The sequence below is a fragment of the Ursus arctos genome, unplaced genomic scaffold (assembly GCF_023065955.2).
Source record: "Ursus arctos isolate Adak ecotype North America unplaced genomic scaffold, UrsArc2.0 scaffold_9, whole genome shotgun sequence".
NCBI lineage: Eukaryota > Metazoa > Chordata > Mammalia > Carnivora > Ursidae > Ursus > Ursus arctos.
The window spans coordinates 24,230,594-24,247,661 of NW_026623111.1; the positions used below are offsets into that span (position 1 = coordinate 24,230,594).

The 17,068-nt window shown below is 38.0% G+C and overlaps 1 protein-coding gene and 1 pseudogene across 9 annotated transcripts in view; one reads left to right on the top strand and one right to left on the bottom strand.

The window, feature by feature from the left end:
• The window catches only part of PCDH7 (protocadherin 7), a 408,598-nt gene that overhangs the window by 87,145 nt on the left and 304,385 nt on the right, over positions 1 to 17,068 (top strand). The window lies entirely within an intron of this gene.
• The window catches only part of LOC113262558 (U1 small nuclear ribonucleoprotein C-like), a 40,748-nt pseudogene that overhangs the window by 3,334 nt on the left and 20,346 nt on the right, over positions 1 to 17,068 (bottom strand).

The following is a 17,068-nucleotide window of genomic DNA, read 5'->3' on the forward strand; positions in this document are numbered from 1 at the left end:
AGTGTTTACTAATAAGTCAATAAACGTTCTAGGGCAAATTCAAAATCGAAATTTGACAGGTGAGTCATATCATGATACATGCCGGTGAATTCTGTTAAACTATTTTCAAAATTTTAGAGCATAAAGTAAAATTTCAGTCTAGCATGAACTGTTGTTTTTATTCTATCCCTGATTTAATCAGTTCCTTGAAGGGTATGCTCTCCCCTCATTTTCTAAACCCTATTCTCAGTACTCTCTTTTCTTTCCCCTCTTATTTAATGAAGGGAAAACATTATTCATCTAATTTACTTTGAAAGAATAACATTAAGGCTACTTACATTTTTCTTATTATTATAAAAGTGAATAGTAGGTGAGCTGATGAATTTCATGTTTCGACTAAGGAAACATGCACATATTAAATTCTCCAACTGTCATAAATATAATCAGGCCTTTAATTAGAAAATGAAGGGAACATAATTCTAAGCATTATGAAGATATATTGGGCTTCCGGTGGTTAACACAGCTCAGATGAGGTAACTGAATCAGAATCCCATACTCTAGCGCGACTCTGAATAGAACTTTCACAGATCTGTCATACTGAGCGTGTAGGAGAGCCAAAAGGCTGTGCCATTCTTATGGTAGGTGATAGCATCATCTTCAAACCTAGAGGATACTAGCCCCTCCTAGGAAAAAGTAGTTGGACTGTTGGTTATTGAAACTGATGTTTTTAAACATGGAGAAAAATCTAGTTTTTAAAACATCTTTTCATTTTTTGCATATTTATTTGCAACCCTGAAATTTTTAAAATGGAGGCAGACCAAGGCATTATTAAAGTTGAACTATTTATTTTTGGGTGTTACTTATTGAGTAAGTTTGCAAAAATTCCATCAGTTTCTGGTTCCCTTTAAGTAAATGACGTTTGTTCACTCAAGAAAGTATGGATATAGCAAAACATTATGCTAAAGATAAGGAGTGTAGGGCTGTATAAGGCACAATCCCTGCCTTCAGGAAGTTTCTAGCCTTGGTAGGGGAAACAGAAACACAATGGAAACAGTATGATGTCACTAGTACTGCATCCTACAGTGTAGAGAAAAGACACTCAGCTCAGGTTTACAGAGCAGTGAAGTAAATTTCACCTTGCTTACATTTTTTCTTAATTGGATAAATTTTTCAGTCATATACCTAGATTTATCTATGTCTGAACTTACCATGAAATTTTAACCTCTGGTATATATTATTTTTCATATTTGGATAAGCAAATGTACTTTAATTCCACAGTTTCTTATTACCTGTTTTTACACATAGGTAAATTTACTTATACTACATATAGCTAATGTTTACATATATGTGTAAATATCTGTATTACATCTATATTACTTATAGATTTTACATATATTACCTATTTATTTTTTACCTATATATGTGTATCTATATATTTTTATCTATATAGGTAATATGGGTGTATACATATAAAGTATGCAATGCATTCATATATATATATACACGTGTATATATATGTATATATATACACATGTATATATATACATGTATATATATATACATATATATACAATGCATTCATATATATATATATATATAAAAGAAAGCCAATGTCATTTTAAATACACTTTGAAAATTTTTTCATTATGCATTTCCAAATTTTTCTGTAAGATTTAATTTCATACAAAATCCACGGTAAAGATGTCATTCATCATATGAATTTCTATTATTGATGCACTTAGGAATGATATCCTTTAGTTGGTTTCACTATTCAGTGGATTGTTTTAAAACAGTGTGAAATACAGCAAGGACTCAATTTTATTTACTCTTTCTTCTCTGAACATCATTGTTGGTGGTACTTTCACCTTGTCCTAACCTACAAAAATTATTTCCTTTACCTACTTAATTTTCTTTTTAAATGAGGAAGACCTTTCATATTAGAAATCTCTGTTGACTCTTGTTTCGTATTCATTGCACTGTGCCTAATAGCTGGTACAAAGACATATGGAAACAAATCACGTGGGTCCTATCTCCTTGTGAAAGATATCTAAGGCTTAAAATATGATATAAACTTTATGCAAATTTATTAACTAAATATATTCTTTAGGCTTTGGAATAAGTTACTAGCTCTTCGTATTTAATTCCCAATGTAAGGGTAAAAGAGTAGATTAGAGTCTATTTTTTTCCATAATTTTTATTAAAACAAATGTGTTAATTAAGACTCATGAATTTAGCATCTGCTTTCCTATATTATGTTTGGCGTGATGGGAATGTAAAAAATAGCATAAGACTATCTCTGCACTAGGTGGGCTTAGAGAGTACAGCTTTGAGACAGATTAACAAGCATGAAATAAATAGCACTATAGTAATAAAGAGAATAAACCTAACTTGTAAGTTATATGAAGACTATAAACATATACATGCATTTTTATTTGTTAGTACAGATTGTATATGTAGTTATATGCCTGTGCATGTATATGTAAAATATAATGAAAAAGTCAGGGAAATATACACAGGATCTCACTACAGACAGAACTCTGAGAAAAGGTATTAAAACAACGCAAATGGGTTCATTCAATGTATCACGAAGCAGTTCTCTGGATTACATATGGAGAGTGTCCTGATTAATTATTAATTACTGATTTGCAGTGTTTTGTAGATGAATCGGTTGTTTTGTTTATCCTCTTACTATATTGTTTGTCTTCCTTTATAGTAAACTCACAAAAACACATCCAGTTAAATTTTGCCAAATGGGCTTCAAATGTATTTTAAAATATATTGTACACATTTAAATAAATTCAAGTGAAGTCAGGTTCTCTCTTGAGTTTTTGTATAATGCTGCTAGTAGCATATTTTGCTTTAAGATATATTTTCCGTTCTAAAATCCCTGAAGTACTCTTCTCCTGCAGTGACTAACTTTGTAGAGAACGGTTAAAGAGGAATTTAAATTTAAAAGGTGCAATTTGAAACACATTTTCTTGTGTCAAGTTTTGACACTGACCTTTTAAAACATGTAAGCAGGGACTTTCCTCTTTAATTATGTTGCTTCTTTTAAATTAAATCTATATTGCAGTTCTTTACAAAATAAAGTAAAATTTCGGAATGAAATATATTTTAGCTCTCTTAGATTTGGGGAGTGGGAAGTGCCTATTTCTATGGGGAATTCAGAATTATTTTTGAAACATTTGTTCATCTCTTCATTTAGGTAGTGGAAGACAAAATACTTGTTCTCCAAACCATGAAATTTTACAGAAATGTATACCTGCCTTTCACGATAAGTTTTACTTGTGAATTTAAATCAGAATTTTTCTGTAAAGAGGAGAGAAAAAAGGTATTAATGGATAGGGCATTCGTCAGGAAAAAAAAAACTGGGGAAGGGGACGTTTTTGGAATTTCTCTTCAGTGTTGTTATTAAAGGCCTTTGGCTTGCATTTAAATACAGAAGAACCTCATCAGTCTGCTTCATCACGAGTTAGCGGAGCACTCTATTCCTGCGTCACTTTGCCAGAAATACAATGAACAAACCAATAGAGCACAGACTGGCCAAATCAAGGCAAGTTGTTGACAGTACTGCCCATTCTTCGATAGTAGGTTATTTGGCTGTGCAATCTCTATTTTGAGAAAATTTATAGAAAAACATGCCTCAAGAAAGACCATGGCAGCTGTGATATAAGAGAATCTAGAGTTAGACACCTGGACCTGAATCCAAGCCTGGCATTTGACTTGCTCTGTTATCTAACATCTCGAAGCTTCGGGTTTTTCACGTCCATTTGTCTTACAGGATTTTGTGAGGGCTCGATGCAATATGGTTTCTGAGACTTTTACTCACAGTGCTTAATAATTTTACATCCTTTCTTTATGTTTCAGTACACGGAGTAGTTATATTGCTTTCATATTTTAAATTGAGTTTTTAGGCCTTAGCTTAATTATTAGCGTGTTCTAAGATAAAAGAGGCTGCATTATACTTAAAAAAACATTTGGGTTTCAATTTGTCCTTTTGTCTGCATGTATCTGTTTTATAAATCTCATCTAGTAGGCGTAGAAAAATGGATGTAGGAAAGATGGAAAGCAAATATAGAACTAGGGACATATAATTTGTTGAAGAACTTGCATTTTTAAATCCCCATTGGCTTTTCCCTTTCAGTATGAGTATTCATACTATGAGCAAATGAACTGGTCAGCGGTTGCATTTTTTTCAGAATGCTGGGGATTTTTGTTAGAAAGTTTTCATTGTTTTGTTTTTGTATGGGGGCGTGCATGTATTGCATTGTTTTGTTTAATTTTCTGCTATCTCTTCTGCATGGCAAAAAGGGTGTCTCCCTGCTTCTAACCCTGACCCCTACTGCAATCTATTTTTAAAACCATAGAGTAATTCTTGCAAAATATGATTCAAACTACTCCTCTGTTTAGAAGCCTCCAGCGACTTCCCATCTCACTTCAAGTTAAAGCCCAAAGCTTCAAGACCAGGCGTGATGTGACTTACATGTCTCAGGACACCTGTGACCACATTCTTCTCACTCAGATGTAGTCACACTTACCTCTTCCCTGTTCCTGCGACAAGGCCAGGTTCACTTCCTGCTCGGAATCCTTAAATCAGCTCTGCCTCCTGGGGGGTTTCTTCCAAATTCCCACATCATCGCTCAGCCTTTTTCCTTCCACTAGTCATGTGAGCAGGGAGGACTTCCTCACTGACCTATGTGAAATAGCACTTTCCTCCTGGTCTCGAACACCCCACTTTTCTCCTCTTTCCTTCGGTCCCACTCGGGGTATGTGTGTATGTATGCATGTACGCTAGTTCGTATAGATGTATCGTGTGTGTGTGTGTGTGGCACACTTACAAAATAAATTTGGCTTATTTCGCTCTCACTCATTGGAATGTAAGTTCAAGGCACTTAAGAATTTTTGTGTGTTCTTTTGTTCACCGCTGTATCCTTCCTATCTATGCCAGTGCCTAGGCGAGCGTAAGTACTCATTAATATGTGTCGTGTTGCAAAGGAAAATTTTTAATGTTTTGAAGTGTCCATATCACCGCTTCTCATAGCAACTGGAAGGAAGGCTTTGGAACTCACAAAGTGAGCTTATGTTTGTTTGTTTTTTTTCCATAGTTTGAGACTGGCTGTTGTTAACTCCCCAACACCAGATGACTTCTTTCTGCAATAAGAGAGCAGCCCTTTCCCTTTGAGGAGAGCCCAACAATTCCATTTGTCATACTTAATTTCATATATATGTATATGTCACCGGATAGCCATCGTAAGCTTCAGATTTACCGCACAGAACTGGCCAGTCAGGACTTCCTTACTGATAAATACTGAAGTGAGCATCCGTCTAATGCCCTGTCTCAGACCTACCCACTCTTCCCGGGAGAGTTGAAATTAGTCTAGAATACCAGGTTCCCAGGCCAGTGTTCTTTTCAATATTTGTAGCTTAATGATCCCAGGGAACCAAGGAACCTTGAAGGAATAACATGACCAACAAGTAAGCATGACAACACCTGGAAACCAAAGGATTACTGGCAGGAAAGATTGCAAAATGGAGCCCAATAGCGAGATTTATAACCTCTTCTTCCCCCCCTCCACCTATAGTTATAAAACTGAATCCTATTGATTTTTACTGTAATTATTTCTATTCATAACCATTTTGGGTTTCTATCTGCTGACTGGAAAAGGAAGGGCACTTTTCAGCGTACATCATTCCTGCTGTCACAGGACGAGACAGGTGGCTGAGGTATGGCCCACAGAACACAGAACACTAATGACTGGGTTTTTTCTTTTTCTTTTTTTTTTTCTGAAGGTGATGTGTTTCTTTTTCTTTATGAAGATAGAGGAGCCATGCCTCATAATGGATGAGCTCTTTTAGAAATTTCCCATCGTACATACCAAGGCCTTCGATGTAAACTGTTTTCTAGGGAGAAGATCAGTTTCAAGAGGATAAAAAGGAATGATGGGGAGCCTGTGTCTGGCTGTCTGTGCTGCTGCCTTGAAATGAGACACTTACCTGGTTGGCAGAGCTGTGCTCCTTTTTCTAGATCATTTAGATATGCCCTGATTTAAATGTATTACATGAAGACTCTATTTAACTATATATATATATATATATATATGTGTGTACTTTTTCTCTTGGGATCCGATAATGTTTGGGTGGATTGTGTGATTAATTAAGTGCAGATGGCTTTGTGCTTGTACAGGAATCTCACATTGTTAGGGGGAAATTGAATAGATAAAGTAAAAATAGACTCCATTGCTGTTTGGCTAAGGACATGTTAAATGATTCATCTTCAGATTGTCTATCCCTGCCACTAATTTGATGGGGGTGTTATGTTATGATAGTTCCTTGAATAATGAAGTTAAACTTGGTTATGAAAGCATTTATTTGGTGAATTTCACTTAAATGATTTTCAGTATATGAAACTTTTCTCTAGCAAGGTATGGTGAATAAATTCCTATAACTGGGCTTGACCAAAGAACTCATCTCTTTTTGGAAAATAAATCCTCCAGAAAATTATTTGAAAGATTTTTGGAAGGGGTTGGGGCTGAATATGGGCAATGGGGCCTTTTCTGCCTGGAAATGAGCTGACCCAGAGATAGTTGATCATAAACAAGTTGTGAATGAAGCCTGGATGGAGGCACAGAATCGATATGCAACATGCCCAACCTTTTAAAGGTGCTCCAAATAAGTTAATAGCATCTTGACTTTTCCCAAAAATATTGACCAGAACAATTAAGATCGTAAGAGTACTAACAGGTTAAGATTTAACATTGAAAATAATGCTCTTGGATTTATTTCAATTAACAATTTTAGGTAGCTTGATAATAGGAAAATCTTTTAGTAAAACAACTGACATAACAACAAGTAAAATAGCACAGAATAGGGAAGAAGATAAAATAATACGAACACTTTTCAAAACAGGCCCAAGGTTGCAAAAGTATTAAAATACATTTTTTTGTTGAGAGAATGTCTTCACGTATAAAAAAAGCCCCAGAAGGACCATGAGTCCTTAGCTGTCTTTGTTTTCATACTTTTGACTCCAGCATTTCTTTTTTCAAATGAAAACAATTCTTTTTGCATCATTGAGGAATATCTAAAAAGTGACATATTAATCCAAATGATTCCTCATATGTGTTTAAGTTTGACCCTAAAAAAAGAGTGTTCTACAAGGAATCGTGTATTTGACCAGCACTTGCCTATGAAGAACCATATGGGCAACAACACATGAAATATGATAGATCATATTCAAATTGATTTAAAAATAGTAATACATTATTCTGATGAGAAACTGAGCATATTACTGTGAAAAAAAACTTATGCTAAGTAAACAACAGTAGTCCCCCCCGCCCCCAAAGGAATAAACTTTTGAGATTACGTAGGGTATAGCCAACATACCAACACATCTTATGTAAAAATGGCTACCAGAATATCAAGGGACACATTGTAATGTGAATGTGAACATTGTGTTTTAAATGTGATCTGATTATTTGGCACATTTGCAAAAACACAGACGACTACAGGGATTTCCTGGAGATGACACATGAGGGAAATGCAATATTTATATAAAGGAACAACAGTGAAGAAAACTCCAGGAGGTCATTACAGAGTTTTGCAGGGTATTTTAAGCCCATGGTCCCACCACTGCTCTCCTCACAGCTCAATATCTTTCTAGGCCTCATTAAAAAGAAATAAATGGACCAATGCTTAAATTTTGATATAGCACCTCATGACAACGCACATTCCTCCAGCAAGCATTTCTGCTAGCTAGGATCCGTGAATTGTCACAGTGTGGCATGGGCACTGTTTGGCCCATTTTACAGATGAGGTTAAGTAACTTGCCCTGCGACCTTGGAACTAGTCAGTGGCAGCACTGGATTCAAACTCAAGTCTGTCTGATTCCAAAGACCAGGTTTTTACCACCCCATCTGCAGATACTGGGAAATCACCAGAACTGATTTCTCTGCATTCTCAGCCAAGTTTGGGCCCAAAATAAGACTTTCATCCCTTTCCTTGTAGTTTCAGGCTTCCAGAGGGGCTGATATCATACAGAGGACAGAGGACAGCCCAATCTCGGTATCCTAGGAGAAGGGGGCGTGCAGTTGCACGTGTGCACTTGACTAATGGTGTTTAGTGTCTCTCTAGCTTGGCCCAGTGTCCAGAAAATACAAATGTGACTAAACTGGTTTTGAGATAAAGCCTTCTCGAGGTCTAAGTCAGATGCAGGGCATAAATAGCCCTATCTACTCAAGATGTCTCACCACTGAGGTTGGCCTGAAATGTATCTAAGGGAACATTCCTCTGCTGCAAATACACTTGTCTTCGTAAACTTAAACAAGGAGACACCTGTGCTACTTCCAGGATTTCCTTCCTAATCTCCGGAGACAAATCACTTGTGTTCGTGGATGCCCAGGACCTCCCCTGGGCTGGTGCCTTCGGCATGTAGGAACGGCCAGACTTTGAAACTCCTTATTGAAACCCAAACCTATCCTTCTCTGCACAGTGTTATTGTGTCTAGGAATATTCAGTTGCAATGGCTTCTGCATACTGATGTAGCCAGAATAGAAACAGTGGGAAGGATAAAATGTGTATCCCAGAGGCACTATTCTGAACCTTGTGAGCTATGTTCCTTGATGCTCAGTTTTTATTAACGGTTAAATTAAGAGTTGGATAAATCGAGTTAAGCCCCATCACATAACAGCATAGTAACTGATGATGGCAGAGGCTCGGTATCTCAGATATTGGGTGATAACACAGAGTAAGTTCTTAAAGGGCAAGCCGGTCACCTGAGAGTATCCTCTCTCTTCTAGGCATGATTAATTATAAACTCTTTGGTAGTGAGGTCATGGGAGGGTTCCCCCCCCAGCCCCCGACACACCACCTAAGCAAATCCATTTTCAAAGAGCACCTGCTTTTACATTTATTTACAGGGACCTTCTACTATTTAATTTCATTTTTACTCAAAATAATGGGGGATCTGATGCTATAAATGTTTTACGGTGCAGGCCAGTGAATGCTAGGCTGGGAATGTCACGCGCCCCATCCAGAAACATTTTCTCATTGTTGTGTTGCATTGAACAGCCACAGCCTGGCCCAGATTAACAGTGAGCTGTGTAAAAGGTCAGGTGTTGTGTTTTCATCTTTTGTTTGTGTTATTATTTTCCTGGCTGATAAATGGTACTGTAAGCCTTAAATAGCTATTTTGCATTCCTATGGGGATACGGTGTGCATTTTTATGAATCCATCTTGGTTTACCTATTTCGTGCTTCTACCTCTTTATATTAAAAATTTATATTTTCAGGGAGACATGTCAAGTACGTGGCTTTTAAGCATCAGTGTTTCTTGTGGTCATTGCACAGGGACTGTGCTTTACTATGGGCGCTGGTGAGCTCCTACAGGAAGGTGACCTACCTGAGGCTCTCGGACCCTGGCATTAGTCCTGGTCTAGCTCCCAGTTGTGAAAAGAACCTGTGTGACCCTCACGCTTCCAGTGGTAGCAGAAGCCCTTAGAAAGAGTGTGAGGAATTATTCCCTTTTAAAAGCAACAGAGTCCTTTTCCTGCATTATCCTTCCCTTCATTTGCCTGGCTTTACATTTTCTACATGAGCGAGAAGAAAAAAAGAAAAGCAAGCATTACACGACAAAGATCAGAGCCTTAGAGCCTGGGTGTAGGAGCAGACGACAATACAGCCATGCCTAGAAATGAGCTTTGGCCTGATAGTAATATAATGAAGAACTTGGTCACAGAGTGTGATACTTGGTCACAGAGTGCAAATTAAATGTGGTGATGGTCCTGAGCAAGCTTTTGGGCCCGCTTCCGTGTCATAGATCTGATAGATGGTTAACATAATTAACCATGTGAGAGTTGATGACGTGGTTAACTTTCAACCAATAAAAACACAGAGGCGTATGTCGGCTGTCCTGATCGATCTCTTTTTATTGTGGTTGCTCTCTTCTTATCCCTTTCACTCTGATGCTCCTGTCCTTTGGTATTTTTCATAGCTTGACGTGCAGCAGTAATGGCTCTATTTGCTGCGGCGAATCTGCTGAGCTTGCTTTTTCCAACGAGCATGTCGTCACCAGTACTTTGGTGCAGCTCCTTATTAGTACGTGCCCTTTACTGACCTGCAGGAGCCATCACCTAGAACGAAGCATTTTCTGCTAGACCTGTCCTTACTCCGTGCAAAATGATTATAGTCCATTATACCACCTTCTTGCTGACAGCCAGATACTGCTGAGATTACAATAAAGTCCCTGCAAATTTAAATATGATGCCACCTGGGTGTTTGAGGGTCTTTGATAACGAGAACCATTTGACGAAATGACTTTCAGAGAACAGAATGTGATAGAGACTCCTTGAAATCATATTATGGAAACTCCTGGTTCCTATCAGCTTTATAATATCAGGAGCTAGCATCTTGGTGTGTAGAGTAGTTGAAAACCTAACATATCCAAATGATCCCCAAATGGGACAGGCTAACTCAGAACAGGTCTGAGAGTGTTGCCTCTGCAGAATGAAAAGCACCCAACTAAAAATGACAATTTCCAATTTCTCTAATTTTAGGGTTATCATTTACATCTCACTCCCAAAGTGCTTTTTTTCTTGTTTTGCTCAGCAAAGGCAGTTTCCTTTTATTCTTCAGCAGATTTGGAGTGAAGAACCCAGAATCTGCAGTGGCCCATAAGTTAGGAGAATTACCGAAAGAGGTCGGTCAGAGCAAAGGCGGAGCCCCTCTTGACGGCTGTCTGTCTGGTAGTATGTGATTAAATGCAGTTTCTTTTTTTCTTCCCTCATTTCGTGTTTCCTCCCTCGCCATCTGGGAAGTCTTCCTCAGTTAGCTCTTCTTCGTGACGGCATTAGAAGCTTCATTATCTTTTCTCTGGGTCATTGCCCACCAAGTGTTCTCTGGGTCATTTGTCCGCCAAGCCCATGTGTGTTCTCTGTCCATTCCAAAGAGTGGACAGAATGACACTACATGCTCTGAAATGTAACTTAATGTTCTCCTGGGAAACTTCAGATTTGTGGTTGTGGTGTTTTGCAGAGATACAGTGAAGGCAATTAGAAGACATTGTTTTTTTCCTTAAAAAAATGAGTAAACAAAATTGTTTCACTCCTTCTGTGTAAGGACGGTGTACCTTCCCTTTGCAATTCAAAGATGAAGCTCCCCAAACCTACCATGGCCTGTTAATGGAGATACATGCCAAGTTACTGAAGGACAAAATGGTGAGATATTGTCTTGCCTTGGGGGAGGGGGATCTGCTCCAGAGAGGAGAGGGTATCTGACCATGACCCAAAGTAAAATTTCATAAGGCAGAGTAGGAGGAAACAATATAAACACAGTTTAGGAGCATGGAAATGGCCTTGAACTCTGAGTATTCCATTATGGTTAAGGAAGTTGAAGTATAGGGCAGAATATTAGGCGATGGTACCTGGATGACAGGTAACTTGGAGCCATCTGAATACCGTGGAAGGGTGCTTTCACTTTATCCTGCAGGAAACAGGGAGTCATCAACAGTTTAGAAAGACTAATCATCCGACCTGTGTGTTATAGGAAGATAATTCTGGCAGCAGAGGGATTACGAGGACTAAAATTAGTGGCAAAGAGACTAGAGTCAGGGACAGGAGACAGAGGATGAGTAACATAACAAATCTAGGGGCAGTAGTGAAGAAGGGACAGGTGAAGGGAGACATACACAAGGCATATGTAAAGATGAATGGATAGAGTTTGGCAAATTGATGGGAATATGTTGTGTTCATGAAGGCAAAATCGTAAAGGTTGTTCCGTGGCTCCTATCTTGGATGGTGGAGTAGACGGTGATGCCAATAACCGAGATGAAGAGGACCACATTAGACACCAGGTCCTATTACCACTGCATTTCTTTCTCCCTCTACTTGTTCGACCTTGTTGAATCATGTCTGGGATTATGAACAAGGCATATTATTTATGTGATTCATTTTTAATGTCGACTTGGAGAATCTGCGATAGGAACCAGAAGACTATCAACGGTGTTATATTTCCATGTAATGTAGCTCAATTTCTAACTTGCACTTTACAGAATGTTTGTATATAACTAAGCTTTCCGTTGGGTCTTCCTTCTCAGCTATTAGTTCCCTTTTAGTGTATTGCCCATGAACCTTTAGGAACCCTAAGATAGACCAATGCCACATTAAAATTTAAGGCACCACTTCATCAAAACCACATGTTTCATTTCCTGAGGATTGTCAGCAAGCCAGGGAAAGGAAAATATGCCAGACCTGTATTGCTGTTGTCGCTGCTTCTTTCTTAACTGCTGTTTTGCCATGATGGTGGTTCTGAGTAGCTGCTTCTCCATAGAAGCCCAAAGAACACGTCCAGCAACAAGGAAAATGTCAAAACTTCATTGGGAGTTTTCAGAAAGAGCTACGGTGGTTTAAGTGCTTAAGCCCTTGGATCAGCTCAAACATATCAAACAATATTAATATGCTTTTGTGTGGCTATGTTTTTTTTTTTTTTTTAAATTCTAAAATGGCAGGTCAGACTAAGCCAAACATTGACTGGCTTTTTGGATTAATGTTTAATAAGATGAAGTGACTGCCAGTACCTTAAAATAATAAGGAACATGACTTGGGCAAATGTAGAATTTCCCTCAAGTTTGGCTTCTGGTTTGTATCTGGCTAGAAAGGCTATTATTTTCTTCTATCTTCCATCCTACTTCCACCCCCCCCCACTCTCTCCCCCCCTTCTTACTTCTTTCTTTTCCTTCAAGCATTATTGCTGTATCCTTCTCATTATTCATGCCCCACAGAGGGCTTCACTCTGAGCTGACCATTCTTTAAAACCTAATGGCAAATCTTAAGCTCTACTCCATTTGATAACCTCATTAAAGGCATGGAAGCACTATCATGTATTTATTTATTTATTTCGAGGACCTATATTGAGTTTACAATCATAAATATTCATTATGGATATTTTGGAAGGGAAGCAGGACTCAGAGTAAGTCAGTGGATTGTGTCGTATTGTGGTTAGGATTCTCTGGGACGGGGATAATCTGCACAAATAAAACAAATGCCCTGAACACTGAGACAAACTGGAACAGCAACTTACAGGAGTAAACATATGCTTTTAAAAATGCATCACAGTAATACAGTTTGTCAATAATCCATCACTAGTGCAATCGAGCCTCTAGCATATCTAGTGTATTAAAAGCCATTCTGGAGCTTATTCCCGGCATGCTCCACTTTAGGTGGTATTGACCTGTAGCATCACTCTTGGAAATAAAAACCAGAAAGTTTCTTTTTTTGGACCTGTACCCAGAAGTGAATACATCCCATCCAAGAGCATCTAGAGATTTCCAAAGCACCAAACATTGTAGACCATACCACTTCAAAGAGGCCGTTATTAAAGAAGTCTTAGAAGTCCTCTTATTTGATTATTGGTTATTCTCAGGAAATTTTAATTTTCTTTTTTTTAATAATATTTATTTTTGTTATATTAGTCACCATACAGTACATCCCCAGTTCTTGATGCAATGTTCCATGATTCATTACTTGCATATAACACCCAGTGCACCATGCAATAAGTGCCCTCCTTAATACCCATCACCGGCCTATCCCAATCCCCCACCCCTCTCCCCTCTGAAGCCCTCAGTTTGTTTCCCAGAGTCCATAGTCTGTCATGGTTCATTCCCCCTTCTGTTTATCCCCCCTTCATTCTTCCCTTCCTTCTCCTACTGATCTTCCTATTTCTTATATTCCATAAATGAGTGAAACCATATGATAATTGTCTTTCTCTGCTTGACTTATTTCACTTAGCATTATCTCCTCCAGTCCCGTCCATGTTGCTGCAAATGTTGTGTAATCGTTCTTTCTGATGGCTGAGTAATATTCCATTGTATATATGGACCACATCTTCTTAATCCAGTCATCTGTTGAAGGGCATCTCGGCTCTTTCCACGAAAGAAAATTTTAACTTTCAACTTGATTTCCCATAGCTACTATAGATTTTTTTCTATGTGCCCCACTTCTAACAGTCAGTGTGTGTATAAGCAATGCTAATACTTTTCCGCTTTAGTATTAGAAAGATAAAAACACAAAGAAAATTCACATATCCAGCCCAAATAAACTTATAGCTAAACTTTGTTTGTATGTGTATTGGTTTTAAATTTAAAGATTTTATATATTTATTTATTTGTCAGGTAGAAAGAGAGAGAGAGCACAAGCAGGGGGAGCAGCAGGCAGAGGGAGAAGCAGGTTCCCAGCTGAGCAAGGAGCCCGATGCAGGACTTGATCCCACGACCCTGGGAACATGACCTGAGCGGAAGGCAGATGCTTAACTGACTGAGCCCCCCAGGCGCCCCTGGTTTTAAATTTATATCTCACTTCCTTATAAAAGCCTGTGAAGCAATTTACACGCTTACTATACGATGCTTACTTTGTGCCCACTATTATTTTGTTTTATTTGCTCCCCCCTACCACTTTATAAGTAGGTACTGGAATTCCTGTTTGAAAGCGAAGGCAACTGAAACTCATAGACATTAAGTAACTTTGCAGAACTCACAGCTAGTACTACTCACATTGATAGAACTGGAGCAAAGCCAAGTCTGTAAAGATGGCAGTATTTATTTTTCAAAAAGTACAAAAATAAGAATATAGGACTGTCCCAGAAGGAGTGGTCATTGGTATGTAGGTGTTATCTACTCAGAAATATAAATAAATAAGAGAATAATTAAACTGAACAGATATTTATATCTTTTAAGCGTAAAATATTCAATGTATGTCTGTTAAATTTTTAAAGTTAAAACGGTATCATTTACATTATACTCCCAAGACCGTCAATCTATATGGGCATTCATGCAGCTACTGTGCGTCTGCTGTGTGCAGATCAGAGTGGAAGTACTCTGGAGGAGACTATGTCACAGAATAGGGTTTGGATACTCAAGAAGCCTCCAGTCTGCTATGTGTACAGATAGAAATTCTGGAAAGGTTTCTCGGAGGAGGTGTCTCGGGTCACGTTGTTGAAGCAAGAATCCATGCACATCTTTGAGAAGTGGCAGAGCCTAGTGGCTAAGCATGGTCGAGAATGCAGGTTTTGGAGTTGAACTGCTGGTGTTTAAAGTCTAGTTCCTCCACTTATGAGCTCACAGTCCCTGGGATTTCCTTATCTACCTCTGCTTCCATTGCCTCATCTGTCAAATGAGAGTAACAAATACAACCTATTTCATATGATTGTTTGGCAAACACTTCCAGAGCAATTTCTCTGTGCCCTGTAGTGTCCTAAGCACTCTCCAAATTGTAAGTTGTTGAATTCTCAAAAGCACTAGGTGGGTACTATTATTGTTAGTGTTGAGAGAATAAAAGGAGTTGATGTGTATAAAGTATTTAGAGCAACGGCTGGAACACAGTAAGTACTCAATAAATATTATCTGAAGCAAAGAAGCAGGAAAAGATATTGGAAGCAGAGGAAATGTCATGTGCATAAACTATAGAAACAAGAGTAAATACATAATATATTCTTGCTGAAGCCACAATCATGAATTTGGTTCTGGTGAGCAATAAAAAGAAACTCTCGAGTGGAATGTGGCTCAATGACCTTAATTTCCATTGTCAATATTTGAGATATGCCCAGTTATTCACATTTTAGTGGCTTGAAAGCAGTGCCAATTATCTCATTTACATTTTTCTTTTTGGTTAAGTAGCTAATCTACATTGTGAAAATACAAATATTCGTCCTGGAGTTTTATAGCGATGTGAAAGAAACCGTCATGAAAAAGATGTGGCTCATAGATATGTGTTTTTCTGAATTAACTCATGGGGGAAAAAAGAAGTGACTAAAGTTCCCGACTAGAGTTCCAAAAGCCTGGGTCTCTAGTTAGAGTGGGTTTTTAAAAGTGGTTGTTCTCTTTTCTCTACCCACAATACACACAGTTACTCATAGTAAAACTATGGCTACCCAAGATATTTCCTGGTTTGCCTGGCATGCACAGGGCTCTGTGTACAGTGTCCCTTGACCTTGAGTTTTTGTGGGTTTTTTTTTATACCATAGATATCAATGGTGACATTTAATCAATAGGTTTCTTTTCATTTGTAATAGTCATTTGACTATGTGTAAAAGTTTCTTATGGTCTCTGAGCCTTGTGAAAGTTTTTGAATGTTGCTATTATGACTTTTTTTTTTTTCAGTTAACTAACTTGGACATGAGGGTTGATGCCTGAGTTTAATCCAGACCTAACCCACATATGTGTGCAGACGCACATGTATCTGCTTTTTGTTTTGTTACCTCATCTGTTCAAACTGGAGTGATCTGTCCAGCTGCCGTTCTGTTCTGTTTAGTTCTGCAGGGAAAGGGGGTTGGGAGGAACTGGTATTAGGGTTCGTATGTGATAAAGCAGAGAGGACTCTACCCAAGGAACCACATTATAGGCAGGAAGAATGAATGTATAATTCCATACTCCATCCCACAAGCATTAATTAAATATCTGATGTAAATTAAATACATATAAACATATAAGTATGGAAAATGGTCCCTTCATTTTCCTAGTCACCAAACAAGTGAAACCCAGATGTATACAATAGATTGAGAAAGCAAATGGTGTGGATTGGGAGAGAGGAAGTTCAGGGTGGTTTTTAAAATTTTCCAAATCGTAAGCAAATCTGGAGGGTAAAATTTTTATTAATAAATCAAATTTCTGTCTTCAGAAGTAAAGTGGTTAGTGGATTGAGCGTCAATATATCCACATTTAGAAGCAACAGCCTGAGCCCTCAGATGCAGCTTTATTTCATGAAGCAATTGGCAGCAGTAAACTAATTGATGTCCGCAAAGCACTTCTTCAAATGCCAACCCGTTAAGAAACACGCTCAAAACTCTCTTAACAGCAATAAAGGGTAATTCTTCTACAGCCAGGTCTAGATTGAAATCTTACCACGTATCATAATTTTAAATAGGTGAGAATATTACAATACCACCAATCTTAGTTTTTAATAAATTGGGAGGAAAAAAAAGAACCAAATAATTTGCATGATCCGCAGTTTTTAGAAATACGGCTACTAAAATGTAGGGACCTTTATCATCTTATTGCACACAGTTTGCTCTAAAAGAGAAGGGGGATGGAAACACGTTGATGATATATT